Source organism: Aquila chrysaetos, unplaced genomic scaffold (assembly GCF_900496995.4).
Source record: "Aquila chrysaetos chrysaetos unplaced genomic scaffold, bAquChr1.4, whole genome shotgun sequence".
Classification (NCBI taxonomy): domain Eukaryota; kingdom Metazoa; phylum Chordata; class Aves; order Accipitriformes; family Accipitridae; genus Aquila; species Aquila chrysaetos.
This window is the reverse complement of record NW_024470388.1, coordinates 181144-195917: the sequence shown is the minus strand read 5'-3', so window position 1 is coordinate 195917 and position 14774 is coordinate 181144. Positions and strand designations below refer to the sequence as shown.

Genomic DNA, 14774 nt, shown 5'->3' with positions numbered 1-14774 from the left:
TTTAAAATGCAGAACAGTATGGTGATTTAAATGTGTTCTCAATTTAAACATACAAAGACTATTTTTCAAGTTCAATGAGCACGCTGCTCAAAACATGCTTTTTGAAAACTAGTAAGAACCATCTGATTCACTAGAATAAGGTGAAAATAAAAATTGTAAAAGGAAAAATGCAACTTGTCATTCTACGTGCCTCCTCTGATAAGAGCAAAAAGTCCAAGACACATACACAGTCAAGATGACAGCATTCACCCAAAGCTCTAATCAGCAGAAAGTAAACTGCTAAAAGGCTGCTCACTGTCTCACCTTCAGGACACTGAAACTTGCAGTTCTGCAGGGGTTTAGGGGTGTGTTTTTTGAAAGCATACAAGCCTCATCTAAGTTGGTACTGCCCTTTCAGTCCCTCCATTTTCCCATGTCTAAAATTTGAAAAACAATACTTACCAACCCTGTTGCTGTGCTCTAAAACTCTGAGGCAGAAGGTGTTAGCATGACCTTAGTTTTGATATCCCCAAAAGAACCTTGCCATTAAGTCAGTTTTTGAGATTTGTTGTCATGGAAGTTACTGTGAGATCACAACTACATCACGTGAATTTCTTTGCAGGATCAAATGCAAGAGACTGATAGAATGGGATAAAACAGCTCTCAATACACTGCATTTAAACATTGCTGAGCATACATGCAACTGCTGAGAACAGCAACTTTAAGGAGTAGAATTTTTACTTCCACTTATTCATGAAAGTCCATTTGAAGAGTTATGAATACATCCAAGAAAAACATTGTGCTCTTTTCAGATTTTTTTGCCAGAAGAAGGAGGGAAGGAAAAAGCATGTTTAAATAGATTATCTCATTCCCAAAGCCAGAGACATAACTCCCCTTAAAACCATTCTAAGTTCTCAAATGTTATATACACAATGAATAAAACCCAGAAAATTCCCAGAACACAAAGCACCAAGAGTAAGACCTTCCATATCAAAGATGATCAGACTTTAATGTATATTCTAATATGCAAGCACATTTGAGAACAAAAACCTTTGTTCAACTGAATTATCACAATTCCTATCAAATTAAAAAAAAGGAATAAAACAAAGAGCCCAAGGAACACAATAACATTGTGAGGAGAAAAACTAGGATTAAACCTGGTGAATCAAAAAAAACCAAACCCCCACAATCAACTTTATACACTAATGTGAATCCACAGAAGGCTGTAATTTTATTTCAGCAGCAACTAAAAAATAAATAAATGTTTATCTGGAACTCGCTTGTCAGCAGAGATTTTAACATGACTGAAATGCAAGTTGTTGTTTAAGAGTTAGAAGTACACTGATGTCAATCTAAAATTCTTACACTGTAAACAAGTATTTCTTTGGCTGAACTCTTTCCAGAACTTTAGTTAGATATCCAATTGGTGTAAAAGACTTGAAAGCCTAAGTTCCAGAAACATATGATAATGTTTTTGTTAACCTTCAGACTCTTGGAGCTGTGATGTTTTGTATTTAAATACAATTGGAAAATATTCACAGCGCCTTCTTTAAGATGAGCTTTTAGGGAAGTTGGGGTTTTTTTGGGTTTTTTGTTTGTTTGTTTGCTTTTAACTGGTCTGAAGCTTAATAAAATCTTCATTTTATACAGTTTTTGGAAAAGTAAATTGAGGCCATCTTTCCACTTTTTTTTTCTTTTAATTAGAAATTTGGGTCATTTTAAAAATACATACAACTACTGAAAAAGAGGGGTGGAGGCTAAATACTGTAGGTCAGTATTTCAACAAGCTTTGATACATCCCAGAAGCTGAACTGCTTGGAAGGTCAATTCACAAGTCCTGGAAGAGCTAAGCATACCACTTCTTCCAAGCTGGTCTTTTAAGATTTCAAGAAAGCAGAGCTCCACACAGAGCCATAAATATCATACTGGTATAAAACACAACAGAATCATAATATACCCAAACATACATTTGGGTAAACCAACCTAGTGTAAAGCTCTATTTTCAGTCTCTTATGTGTTGTCTTCAGCTGAATGCTTTTAGACTTTAACTATAATAAAATAAGTAGAGTTTAGATATACATTTTAGCAAAGTTTAGCACAGTGTTTGAGCTATGCTTACATGAGGTCACTTCACCTGGCAGAGAAATTGAGAAGTCTGAAGTTGAGATTTTTCAGGAAATAAGAGGTGGTAACGGTCTCATTTTATTCAACAGAAGGACTAAGTGAATCTCTGAACAGAGATAACTTTCCCCACCATTAGAGTGCCAGAAGAGATAGCTTATCCCCTTCCCTTTCAACATTTCTCCCTTAAAAAAGAACAAAGAGTTTATCTTAAAATAAAAGTATTTCACAGCATGTCTATTCATACATAAACTTCTGAGGAAAAAGGCAACTCGTCAATGCTGCACTACACATACCCATAAATGCAGAACAAAAACGCATTTATAGGAATACCAGGAGAAATAAGATGCAACTTTCCAGTTCACATTACTGAAGCTCCAGCTGCTACACACTAACAGAGCAACACCGGTTCAAAAGACTGAAACACAGTCGCAGTGTCAAATAATTCACCACGCAGATTTAATAGCCAAAAGGGATGCGGAGAACAGAAACTCTTTCCTCCTCCCCAACTATTCCACCAGGGCTCATCGTTCCCGGCATTATTTCATTACTTACTTTCAGTGCAGTTCATCAAAGCAGGAATTTTGTTTGTTTGTAAAGATATACCTAAGGTTCCCCAGCATTAATGACTTGATTTCTGCTGCTATGAGCCAGACTCCAGATAATTTGAACAAACAAATCAAAGTAGCAATCCATCATATCAGTGATCAAGAATACCAAACTCTTCCCCCCTTTTACCCCCACCCCAAACCCATCTTGTAACTACCCCCAAGCCACATCCTCCTCCTGCTCCTCCACAGGCAACTCATTCTGTCCCTCTCCCTCTACATACTGCATTAGGACCTGTCTGCTGAGTCAAGGAGAGAACGTACCATCAAATGAACACGCTAACAACTGATCCTAACTTTTCTCCAATACCGTGGAGCAACTGGAAGGGGAGGAAGAGTTGCATGTCAGCTTTTCAATCAGGGTCTATCAATAAAGGGGATCTACAACCATAAAACCAGTTCCTGGCTCCTTATCAAAGTCCTGGTCAGGAAAAGGATGCTGACTCCAGTTGCTAAACTCTTTAATTTGTTCTCTCCTACATTCAGCTCCAATCCCAAACAGCTACTTGTTTTTTGCTAGGTAGAAAAGGTTTGTTACCACAGTCTGACTCAATGTTCAAAACCTGCTTGTTCTGGCCTGCAAGGTAAGATGCGTCACTCAATATGTTTTTGTGCTCAATTTTTGCTTAGATATTAAAATCAACTGAAAAGGGATGGTTCTACAGTTTCTTGCCCTACGTTTTATCATATTTTATAATAGGTAGGTCACTTCATAACTAGAGAAACGCTTAGGATACCTTCTGTTGATCAGTTATTTTAATGGATTTGTTTATTGAGAAGAAATATAGAAGTTATACATTTTCGCTTCCCTCTCTCCCATGACTGAAGTACTCAAAAGCACTCCCTAGCAATCAACAGAATCAGCAAGTCATATAAATATATGAGGTAGGTTTTTCTAGCAGAAACTAAATCTCACTGATGTTTCATTTCAGAGGACTGTACTAAAAGAGCCATCCCAGCACTTCTCAGATTCAATATCCCTAACTATGAAGTAATTTTAACTATCTAACTTTATTTTAACCTTTGTCTACAGTTGTGGGGGTCCTGGGGATTTGGGGGAAGGAGGCTGGATTTGCAAGAATAGGAAAAATGGGCTGATCCAGTTCACTTCTAATTTACCAGGACTCGTGTAATTCTGCAAAGTTTTGGCCTTAGTCTCATTAAAAAGTACTTTTAAAAATAATTTTGATGCACATAGCTTCATAAAATGAACTGCTCAATATGCAGAAGTACAATAAGAACTCAGCCTAACCTCTCCTAAACACTGTATGCACATTAAACCATCATTTACAATCCACACAATTCCTAGACAGAACATACACAGGACTTGGGCAATTTTATCGCTATCAGACAATCAAATGTCTGACCTGTTTCTTCCCTCACAGAACTACTGAATTATAGCCTTCAGTTCAGCTAGAGCCAAGACAACCAATTACTCCTTATTTGCAAGCACAGAAATTATTTTGATTTGAAATATGCATCTTATTGCATTTTCACAGCACTTTCTCTAAACACATATCCCAAACCCACCCACTTCTCCACCTATCAAGAGTCATGAACTACTGTTACCACCACCCCTACTAAATTAATTCCTTAATCCACCTCCTTCTCAAATGCACGTAAGAACATATGGCCTTGAGTTTGCCTGAAGGACTACGGATTTAACTATGTCAAGTAGTCTAACCTAGAGAAGAAAGTTAGGGGTTTTTTTTGGGGGTGGGGGTGTCTCATCAATGTATATAAACACCTGAAGGGAAGGTGCACAGACAGAGCCAGGCTCTTTTCAGCAGTGCCCAGTGACCAGACCAGAGGCAATGGGCACAGACTGAAACACAGGAGGCTCCATCTGAACATCAGGAAATGCTTTTTTACTGTGAGGGTGACCAAGCACTGGAACAGGCTGCCCAGCGAGGTGGTAGAGACTCCATCCTTGGAGATATTCAAAAGATGTCTAGACACGGTCCTGGGCAACCTGCTGTAGGTGGCCCTGCTTGAGCAGGGGGAGACAAGATGATCTCCAGAGGCCCCTGCCAACCTCAGCCAGTCTGTGATTAAGTGAAGTAAAAAAGGAAGGAAGTCCTATAACAGAAAAGCTATTATCAAAAATGCTCCACAAGCTTCATTAACTCTTAAGCTCTAGCATTTCTGCTCAGTCACATAAAGAAGATCAAGTGAATGTCTATCTTCAATTAAATCAGGTAGGGTAAAAGTCACTGGGACTTTAAATCCAGCAACATACACTACTACATCAACAGATAAAATGGCAAACAATGAAAACTGGAGTACAGGTATAAAGTTGCAAGGAGTTTTATACTTGCAGTCATAACAGAGAACTATTCAAGAAAGATAATAAACATCTTTTCCTAAGATGCAAAGAAAAGTTCCTGGCCATGGCTGCTATCTGGACATCAAGAAGCAGCAAAGAAACCCAACAGGTTGAGGATGCATATCAGAAGTCACAAGGTTTTCTCAAACACTGAAAAAAAAAAACCCCAAAAAACAAAAAACAAACAAACAAAAAAAAAAAAACAAAACAAAAAAACACTTTTGCATACTCATTAACTTGCCTTCACCAAGCTCATAACACTATTTCAATCTTTCTCTAAACTGAATTTCAGACAGCTACCCCTTGGCACTTACCCCATGTTCAAAACACTCAGAAATTCATTCAGTGGCTAATAAAAGAAAGTGAAGCACAAGACCAGGAAGTGCAGTACTGCTCCCCCTCATCACATTTAGTCACCCAAAGTTAACATCAGTAACTTAGGTCCCTCTCATGTCAGTCTCAAAATGGATCACAAGTCAGTGATCTGAAGAACATGTGACTGAAAGCTGAAATAAAAGCCCAGTAACAGAAGACATCTGTCCCTTGGGGTACAACCCATCAAAACCATGGACCAGAATTTCTCAAATACAATATATTATGTACAGCCCAACGGCAGAGCAGGGTTTGGCACCAGGATTCCTTTCAGATTCATGTTACTGAAACTGCATCTAAGACAACATGCAAGTTTGAAAATCAATGAAGAATGTAAATGCATAAAGAAAAAAAAAAAGAAATCAGCAATAGCCTTTAAATACAGGGAAACATGGACAATGTGATAATATGAGATATTGGTCAAGTGTTTACCATAAAATAGCCATCATTCAGTTAACATTTAAAACCAAATAGAAAGAGGTAACAAAAAAGCTTTCAGAAGCCATATGCTTCATTCTATATTATTATATCCACCATCCTCAAAACACTTAATAAAAATACAGTAGGAAAAAAATTCATTTTCTTTGCTCAAAAGCAATCTCAATATGGTCTCTAAAGCATCATCCTACTTCCAGGAACAGTATTTTAGTCATAAGAAATACAACTGAAATGTTCTAGATGAAACCTATGCCACACACAGTAAAACTGCAAAAAGACTTCCTCTCTTTACAGCTAACCATTAAAAATATTTAGGAATATGATCATAGCTACTGAATTCAAATTTTACACTTTCAACCACAGGGCTGCCTAAGAGGCTAAGACAGACTCCCCCCCCCATTAAACCAGGTTAAAAAAAGTACAACCTGATGATTCAAATCTGGAGGTTAAGAAAGTTATTTGTGTTTTCTTCATTTAACTTTGGATTCAAATACTAAATGATTCTGTAACACAAATTCTGTTGAACCTGCATCTTCTGCAGATCTGGAATAAACTGTGTTTCCTGTATGATAAAGCAAAAAAAAAAAAAAAACCAAAACCATAAAGTTCACCATAGGAGTACTACTTTGGGCAAACCTTAACTCTCGAGAAAGATCAAAGCTCTCTCGACATGGGAAACATTTCATTGTTTTTAATGCAAAATGCTACACTCAGCCAGGTTAAGGACTCCTCCAAGCTCATCTGTTGGAAGACTGATTTAAGAAGCTGGGGAGGGAGAGAAAAAAAGTTTGACAAGTTTACCTTCAGAAGAAGCCACAGTATCTTGCAGCTTTCACAAAAGACAGCTGGACAACAACAAAAAAAAAAAAGAATTTCAAGAACTGAGAGTAGAAACAACTCCATCCAAGGGAACTGCGCAAAGTTGTTCACATAACCTATCTTACAAGTTTTACAATCTAGAGAGAACATAAATAAAACAATAAGCTCAGCAAAATAGTTATGATGTTGTAAAAGCAAGCTGAGCAAGCCATGAGATCTTTGGCATCAGACTGTATCACCTGTTTCTGTCTTTAGTCAGTTTGCTCTTTGCAGCATTGAGAAGTAGTGGGGGGAAAAGGGCTGAAGGTACCACACCCGTGAAACAGGCTGCAGGAGCCCCAGGTGGATGGGGAGTTCCAACAAACTGCCAGATTAGATGACCAAAATTAGAGCATATGGACTTTCATGTTAGAGCAAAACGAAGAAACCCTCTGTACAATTTTTGTAAAATATGAACCTTAAGTAACTGCAAAGGAGCTACTTTCACAACCTTTCATCCTGGCTCTCACTTTAATGAGCATAACCTGTTTAGGGAAATTATATGAAAAACAGTACAAGTCCAGACTAGGTCTTCTCTGAAAAGCAAAGAGGATGCAATAGGCTACAAGTGAGCAGATTGTATCAGAAAAAAAAAAAATTCAACAAGAAGCTCCAGCAGAATAACAACACTGAAGTGGATATTACTTGTATTTCCTCTAGCATCTTCCATTCAATAGTTTTGAAGTAGACAAATACAACACAGTTTCTTTAATCTGTCATTTTATAAAGGGGACAAGTCACTTGGCTTCTCTTTTACCAAGGTCATACGAGGCTGTTGCAAACCCAAGCACAGAACACAGGTCTTCAGAGTCCTGCTCATGTGCTTTAACCAAATAAGAGACAAAGATAAATAAAAAGATTAATAAAAGATATAAATTTGTATTCCTATTCTTTCATGAAGAACCTATTCCAAGTACTGATACTAAACATTACTATTAATAGTAATACTATTGATACTAATTATTAACAGTCTATGATACATACATTTCTGAAGCACTATTAGTCAGCATACTATTCTGCTATGATCAGTATCACTAGGGGGACACTAGCAACAAATATAAAACATACCAAAAAATGGCATTCTATGAGGAAAGCATCACATAAAATAAAAGTCCATGGAAGAAATATAAAACAAAAAAATCTGCTTCTAAGTCCTAAAAGGGTAGCTTAAAAATTGAAACAAAAAAAAAAAAAAAAAAAAAAGCAGCTTCTGGTAACAGACAAGATTTTTTGTTGGGTTTTTCCTTAGATTTTAGTGGCGAGTCTGTAACTCCAAAGTCCCCTTGAATGGTCAAAACCTTTTGCAACTCATGGCACCAGGAGCTTTTTTGAGGACTGGCCAAAACAATGCAAGTGAAACAGTCTAAATTTCTGAATTTCCATGCCTTTGTTTTTATTACTATAAACACTTTTTTTTTTAATCAATACGCTGATAAAACCGAAACTAGAACAAAGAAGAATAGAACTTGCCCAATTCCCACTCCTCCCTCCCTCAAGTTACCAAGATTGTTGAGGTTATAAACACAAAAGCTGGCTCATTTTCCAGACTATACATCAAAATTGGTTTACACCAGTTAATCCAGTTTTTCCACATAACCCTCCAGGGGTCCCAAACATCATTAATGCTGCAAAGTGATTTAGCCTTGCTTGCTTTCAAGTTACCTAGTGTAAGGTTAAAAATAAATTTTTTAAACAAGTTAGGTCAAACTACCACAGAGAGATCAGGCCCAGGTATAAACACTGAGTCAGGTAGGAATCCAAACCCAGATTCCACCAGAGAATGTGATATAACCAAGGGAATTGCTAAAAGGGCCTGGTAAATATTAAAAAAGCAAAGCCTCAGAAGGATGAGTCGCTGTGGTTTGTTGTGAAGGGCTCCGTTTCAACGGCAAGTGCTGCTCCTCCAGGCCTGCACATCCTCCCCCTCCCTTCCCTTCCCTCACATCCAGCTCCAATTTCTCTTCTTGAAAAAACCAGCTACTTTCATGTCAGGACAGCCCCTCCATTTCACCAGCCACCACCACCACCCCAGAGGCTATCACCTTGATCTGCTGCTGTATTATAACCACTCAGCATTTACTCAAATTGAGATGACTAGGACCAATTACTGCTTGGTAGTTAGAGATGAAGCGAGCTGGCCCTCGTGAGCTTCCCCTTACATAGCTCCACACCAAACCCGAAGTTTCTGTTCCACGAGACTGCACATTCCTTTGAACACAACCAGGAGGGCTCTGCACATCCATGCTCCTGATGTTAATACATCTACAAGAGAGAAGCTTCAAACCAGGCTCACCCTGAGCGACTCCTCCCAGGTGGCATTCAACAGCACTGCAGACATTTCAGCACGTATTTTTAAATCTATTTCACATCACAGAGTTCAGATCCTTGCCATCAGGCTCAAAGGTGCACCAGGTCCCTTTCTACATCCAGTTTCTTGCAGAAGGGTTTCTACCAGTTCACTTTCCTGCTGTAATTTTCTTCAGCAACAATAACAAACACAGAAGAGCTTTCTTTTTTAAATGCAACATAAGCCAGTCCAATAGCAAAGCCCTGCCCTGACTTCCAATTCTCAGCAAGCACACATAGTCAGGGGTGAAGAAGGACTAAGTAGAGAAGGTTAACAGAGAGAACGGTTCATTCGTCACCATGTCCTCAAGTAACCTACTATTGCTGCCGAGACGTTATTGTCAGTGAATTCTGTAGCTGTGACCGTGACACGGCTACCCTACCCCACCCCACCAGCGAGGGAGCACCCAGGAAGGAGATAGGGAAAGACAACACGGAAGTAAAACCCTACACAAGGCACAAGTCAATAGTTATTCACCAACTTGTTCCCCTCCTGTGCTGCCAGCCCTCTTTTGGCCTGACTGAAGATTAGGAAGGGGCCCAAAGGCACACCCCCCTCCACCAGCCCCACTTCTCCTCTGAGGGGTCCAGCTGCACCTCCCTTTCTTCACACCCCCAAGCCAACGGAGCCAGGAGAAGTACGAACCCATCAGGAGAGAAACCCCCAGCTGTAACAAGATGAGAAACAAGCGGGATAGGGTGCAGAAGCACCTCCCAAGAACGGAAGAGGGTGGAAAGCTAACCCACCTCTCCCGGCACCCACCGGGGGTCGGGCGGGCTTCCCCTCCCCACACGAGCCCGAGCTGGAGCAGGGCAGGACCTGCCCACAACCGCGGCTTACTCAGCTACCCCTACCCGGGACCGTGAGGGGAAGAAGAGGGGCAATCTAGGGCAGGGCGAAGCTTCCCCCAGGAGGCCGCCAGGAAAAGTAGGGCAGAGCGGCCTCCCATCACGCCGCCACACCCCCACACCCCCCGCGGCCTGGAAGGGGCACAGGCCCGACGGGGAGGGGCGGCCCTAGCAAACACCCACCGCCGGACAAAAGCTCCCACCGGGACGAGGAATCGGCCCCAGGCGGCGGGCCCGTCCCGGGGCCTCAGGCCGCTGAAGGAGCAACTGCCGCCCCCAGACCGATGAGCGGGGGGAGGGGCGCTGGGCCTCCCCTGGGCGCGCGACTCCACAACCACCCCCGCCTTCACCGCCGCGCGCGCGGAGTAGACGGTAAGAAAGGGGAACGCACCCCCCCTCCCCTGCGGGCGCGTGCAGGCCCGGCCATCCCCGCGCGGTACCTGCCCAATGTGCTCACAAAGAAGCAGCAGCGGCGGCACCAGCAGCAGAAGCGGCGGCACCTACCACCGACACGTGACCGCCCCGCGCCTGCCTGCCTACCTCGATCAATTACGCCTCCGCCTCCTCCTCCTCCACGCGCGCGCGCGCGAGGTTGCTCCCCCGCCACGTCACGTGACGTACACGCGACGCGTTCGCCTACCGCCCACCCCCGCGCACGCCTCGCGCCTCACACGCCACCAGCGCGCGCACACATCCATCAGCCCTTCCGCCTACCCCGGCACCACGTGAAAAGGGCGGGGAAAGACGGCTCCTTCACCCTCACGTGACAAAGACTCCAGCCCCCCAACGCGCGCGCGGTGGAAGGGAACAGTTAGTCCTGCCTATGCCTCCGCTGAGGGGAGGTGGCGTGGGGCGAGTCTCTGTGAGGGTCCGCGGGGCCTCCCCGCCCTTCGAGATGTCAGCGCTGGCTCGTCGCTGCCAGCTGCTCCGCGGGAGACCCCGGGAGAAGGCCGCAGATGCTTGTCCTGGTTTCAGCTGGGATAGAGTTAATTTTCTTTCTAATACCTGATATAGTGTTATGTCTTGGATTCAGTATGAGAAGAATGTTGATAACACACTGATGTTTTCAGTTGCTGCTAAGTAGCGTTTAGACTAGAGTCAAGGATTTTTCAGCTTCTCATGCCCAGCCAGCAAGAAGGCTGGAGGGGCACAAGAAGTTGGGAGGGGACACAGCCAGGGCAGCTGACCCAAAATGGCCAACAGGGTATTCCATACCATGTGAAGTCATGCCCAGTATATAAACTGGGGGGAGTGGGGCTGGGGGGATCACTGCTCGGGAACTAACTGGGCATTGGCCAGCGGGTGGTGAGCAATTGCATTGTGCATCACTTGCATATTCCAATCCTTTTATTATTACTATTGCCATTTTATTATTGTCATTATTATGATTACTAGTTTCTTCCTTTCTGTTCTATTAAACTGTTCTTATAACAACCCACGAGTTTGGTTTGGTTTTTTTTCCCCGATTCTTTCCCCCATCCCACTGGGTGCGGGGGGGAGCGAGCGAGCGGCTGCGTGGTACTTAGTTGCCAGCTGGGGTTAAACCACGACAGTCCTTTTTGGCGCCCAATGTGGGGCACAAGGGGTTGAGGTAACGACAGATCTGGCCAGAGCGTGTTACAGCGAATTTGTTACAAGCATTCATTATATTGGTCTAATAGTCGATGGTCACAATGTCGATTTATTGGCTCTTAGAGTTGTGGCGCTCGTTTTTAGAGTTCTATTATGTATCACCTCACTTGCTGTACGTAGTCCCTGTGCTGCTGCACATCCGTGGGAGGTGGATTAAGGTTTTCGCTTTGATGTACTGTGTAATACTGGCTTATGGTATGATAAAATTATCGGTCGTGGGACTAATCCGGTATTTGCACTCAGCATTGTCGTCACCTCTATACTTCGGGAGCCATCTGTGGGAAACTATTAATCATTACACCCTTTACCTTTCCTCCTCAGAGAGCCAATCTATGGGCGAGACACCTTTCTTCCCCTTCCCCTTCTTCTCCAGTCTAATTACAATAGCGTTTGAGAATTTTGAAAATTTTTAATATCCTTGGGATGCTGAAAACAGCATGGTCCTTTTGCTAGGAACTAGCATGTTCCTGAATGTGGTTCAGGTCTTGCTTAGGGTTAAACAACTACTTAAGAATGCCAGCCAGAGATCTGCCCCGAGGCTGGATAATTATGAGTAGCAGCGTGCGTGGGGTAGTATGGGCAAACGCCTAGGGCGGTGGTCACCTCCACTGTTTCGGAACTTCACCCTTGAACAAGTGCAGAATCCTGAAAAACTAGTAGAACATTTGGAAAAAGTATGCTGTCACCCCGACAATTCCAGGGAAACACAAATCACTGGAATGTGCTGGGGCCTGGTCCATGCCTATCGAGCCCTGGTCAACACTACTCAATACCCTCAAGGGGAAGAGAAGGTCTCTGCATCTAACAGCAAGGCGACAGGCACCGTGGCCACTCCAACCCCGGCGACAGGCACTGCAGCTGAAACAGCGAACCAACCCGCACCAGTATCAGCTACCCCCATACACAAGAAGAAATATACAAAAAAATCAGTTTGCTTAGCGAGGGATGAAGATGAGCCAGGGTCATCACGAGAACAGGAGGAAGAGGCAGAACCAGAAGTAATCACCCGATCCCTATCCCTGAGTGAGCTGCGGGATATGCGAAAAGATTTCGGCCATCGTCCAAGTGAGCACATTATCACCTGGCTGCTCCCATGCTGGGACAATGGGGCTAGTAGCCTGGAATTAGAGGGTAGGGAAGCCAAGCAGCTGGGATCGCTTGCCAGGGAAGGTGGCATTGACAAGGCAATTGGAAAAGGGACACAAGCCCTCAGCCTCTGGAGGCAACTCCTGTCAAGCACGAAGGAAAGGTAGCCCTTCAAGGAAGATGTTCTATGTCAACCAGGCAAGTGGACCACCATGGAGAGAGGTATCCAGTACCTGAGGGAATTAGCCGTGCTAGAGATGATTTATTATGACCCGGACAACACACAATTACCCAAAGATCCAGACAAAGTCCAATGCACACGACCCACGTGGCAGAAGTTTGTACAGAGCGCACCATCGTCCTATGCCAACTCACTGGCAATAATGACCTGGAAAGACGAAAAGGCACCGAAGGCGGATGAAGTGGCTCGCCAACTCCGGCAATACAAAGAAAATCTCTCCTCCTCCCTACAAGCCTGCATCTTGGCTGTGGAGAAGCTGTCCCGGGATTTCCAGCAATTCAGAGGATATGTCCTATTGCCCACCTGTAAGGACCAATGTCTCAGCTATTAGGAGTAGAGCGTTCCTCTGCCCAAGAGAGAGAATATAGAAGGAACACACCGCGAGGTGCCCTGTGGTTTTACCTACGTGACCATGGAGAGGACATGAGGAAATGGGATGGAAAACCTACCTCGGTCCTAAATGCACGGGTACGTGAGTTGCGAGGAAAAACCACCACAAAAGGGGATTCTACCAGGAAAAATGCCACTCCAGCTTCCAAACAGAGTAGAAGGGCTGATCTTATTTCTGATCCTCTTGAAGGGACTTCTGAGCCAATTTTACGAGAAGTGAATACTGGATACTCTGACCAGAATTAGAGGGGCCCTGCCTCCAGCCAGGTGGAGGAAAGGGATAACCGGGTCTATTGGACTGTGTGGATTCGATGGCCTGGCACGGTAGACCTGCAGGAGTACAAGGCTCTAGTAGACACCGGCACACAGTGTACTCTAATGCCATCAAGTTATAAAGGGGCAGAACCCATCTGTATTTCTGGTGTGACAGGGGGATCCCAAGAGTTAACTGTATTGGAAGCTGAAGTAAGCCTAACTGGGAATGAAGGGCAGAAACACCCCATTGTGACTGGCCCAGAGGCTCCGTGCATCCTTGGCATAGACTACCTCAGGAGAGGGTATTTTCAGGACCCAAAGGGGTATCGATGGGCTCTTGGTACAGCTGCCTTGGAGACGGAGGGCACTGAACCCCTGTCCACCCTGCCTTGTCTCTCTCCAGACCCTTCGATTGTGGGGTTGCTGAGGGTTGAAGAACAACAAGTGCCAATTGCTACCATGACGGTGCACCGGCGGCAATATCGCACCAACCGAGACTCTCTGATTCCCATCCGCACGTTGATTCGCCGACTGGAGAGCCAAGGAGTGATCAGCAAAACTCGCTCACCCTTTAATAGTCCCATATGGCCAGTGTGAAAGCCTAATGGGGAGTGGAGACTGACAGTTGACTATCGTGGCCTGAATGAAGTCGTGCCACCGCTGAGTGCTGCCGTTCCAGATATGCTAGAACTTCAATACGGACTAGAGTCAAAGGCAGCCAAGTGGTATGCCACAATTGACATTGCTAATGCGTTTTTCTCAACCCCTCTGGCAGCGGAGTGTCGTCCACAATTTGCCTTTACTTGGAGGGGTGTCCAGTACACTTGGAATCGATTGCCCCAGGGGTGGAAACACAGCCCCACCATTTGCCATGGACTAATCCAGACTGCACTGGAAAAAGGTGAAGCTCCGGAACACCTGCAACACATTGATGACATCATCGTATGGGGCAACACGGCAGAAGAAGTCTTTGAGAAAGGGAAGAAAATAATCCAAATCCTTCTGAAAGCCGGTTTTGCCATAAAAGAAAGTAAGGTCAAGGGACCTGCACAGGAGATCCAGTTTTTAGGAATAAAATGGCAAGATGGACGTCATCAGATCCCAATGGACGTGATCAACAAAATAGCAGCTATGTCCCCACCGACTAATAAAAAGGAAACACAGGCCTTCTTAGGTGTCATGGGTTTTTGGAGAATGCATATTCCAAATTACAGTCTGATTGTAAGCCCGCTCTATCAAGTGACGTGGAAGAAGAAAGATTTTAAATGGGGCC

The 14774-nt window shown here is 43.9% G+C and overlaps 1 protein-coding gene across 1 annotated transcript in view; it reads right to left on the bottom strand.

Moving 5' to 3' along the window:
- Positions 1–10546, bottom strand: part of LOC115338110 (ubiquitin-associated protein 2-like) — a 37088-nt gene extending 26542 nt beyond the window's left edge. The window contains exon 1 of the mRNA XM_030006564.2: positions 10438–10546. The gene's annotated coding sequence lies outside the window, so the exon portion shown is untranslated. The remainder of the gene's footprint in view (positions 1–10437) is intronic.
- Positions 10547–14774: the final 4228 nt, after the last annotated feature.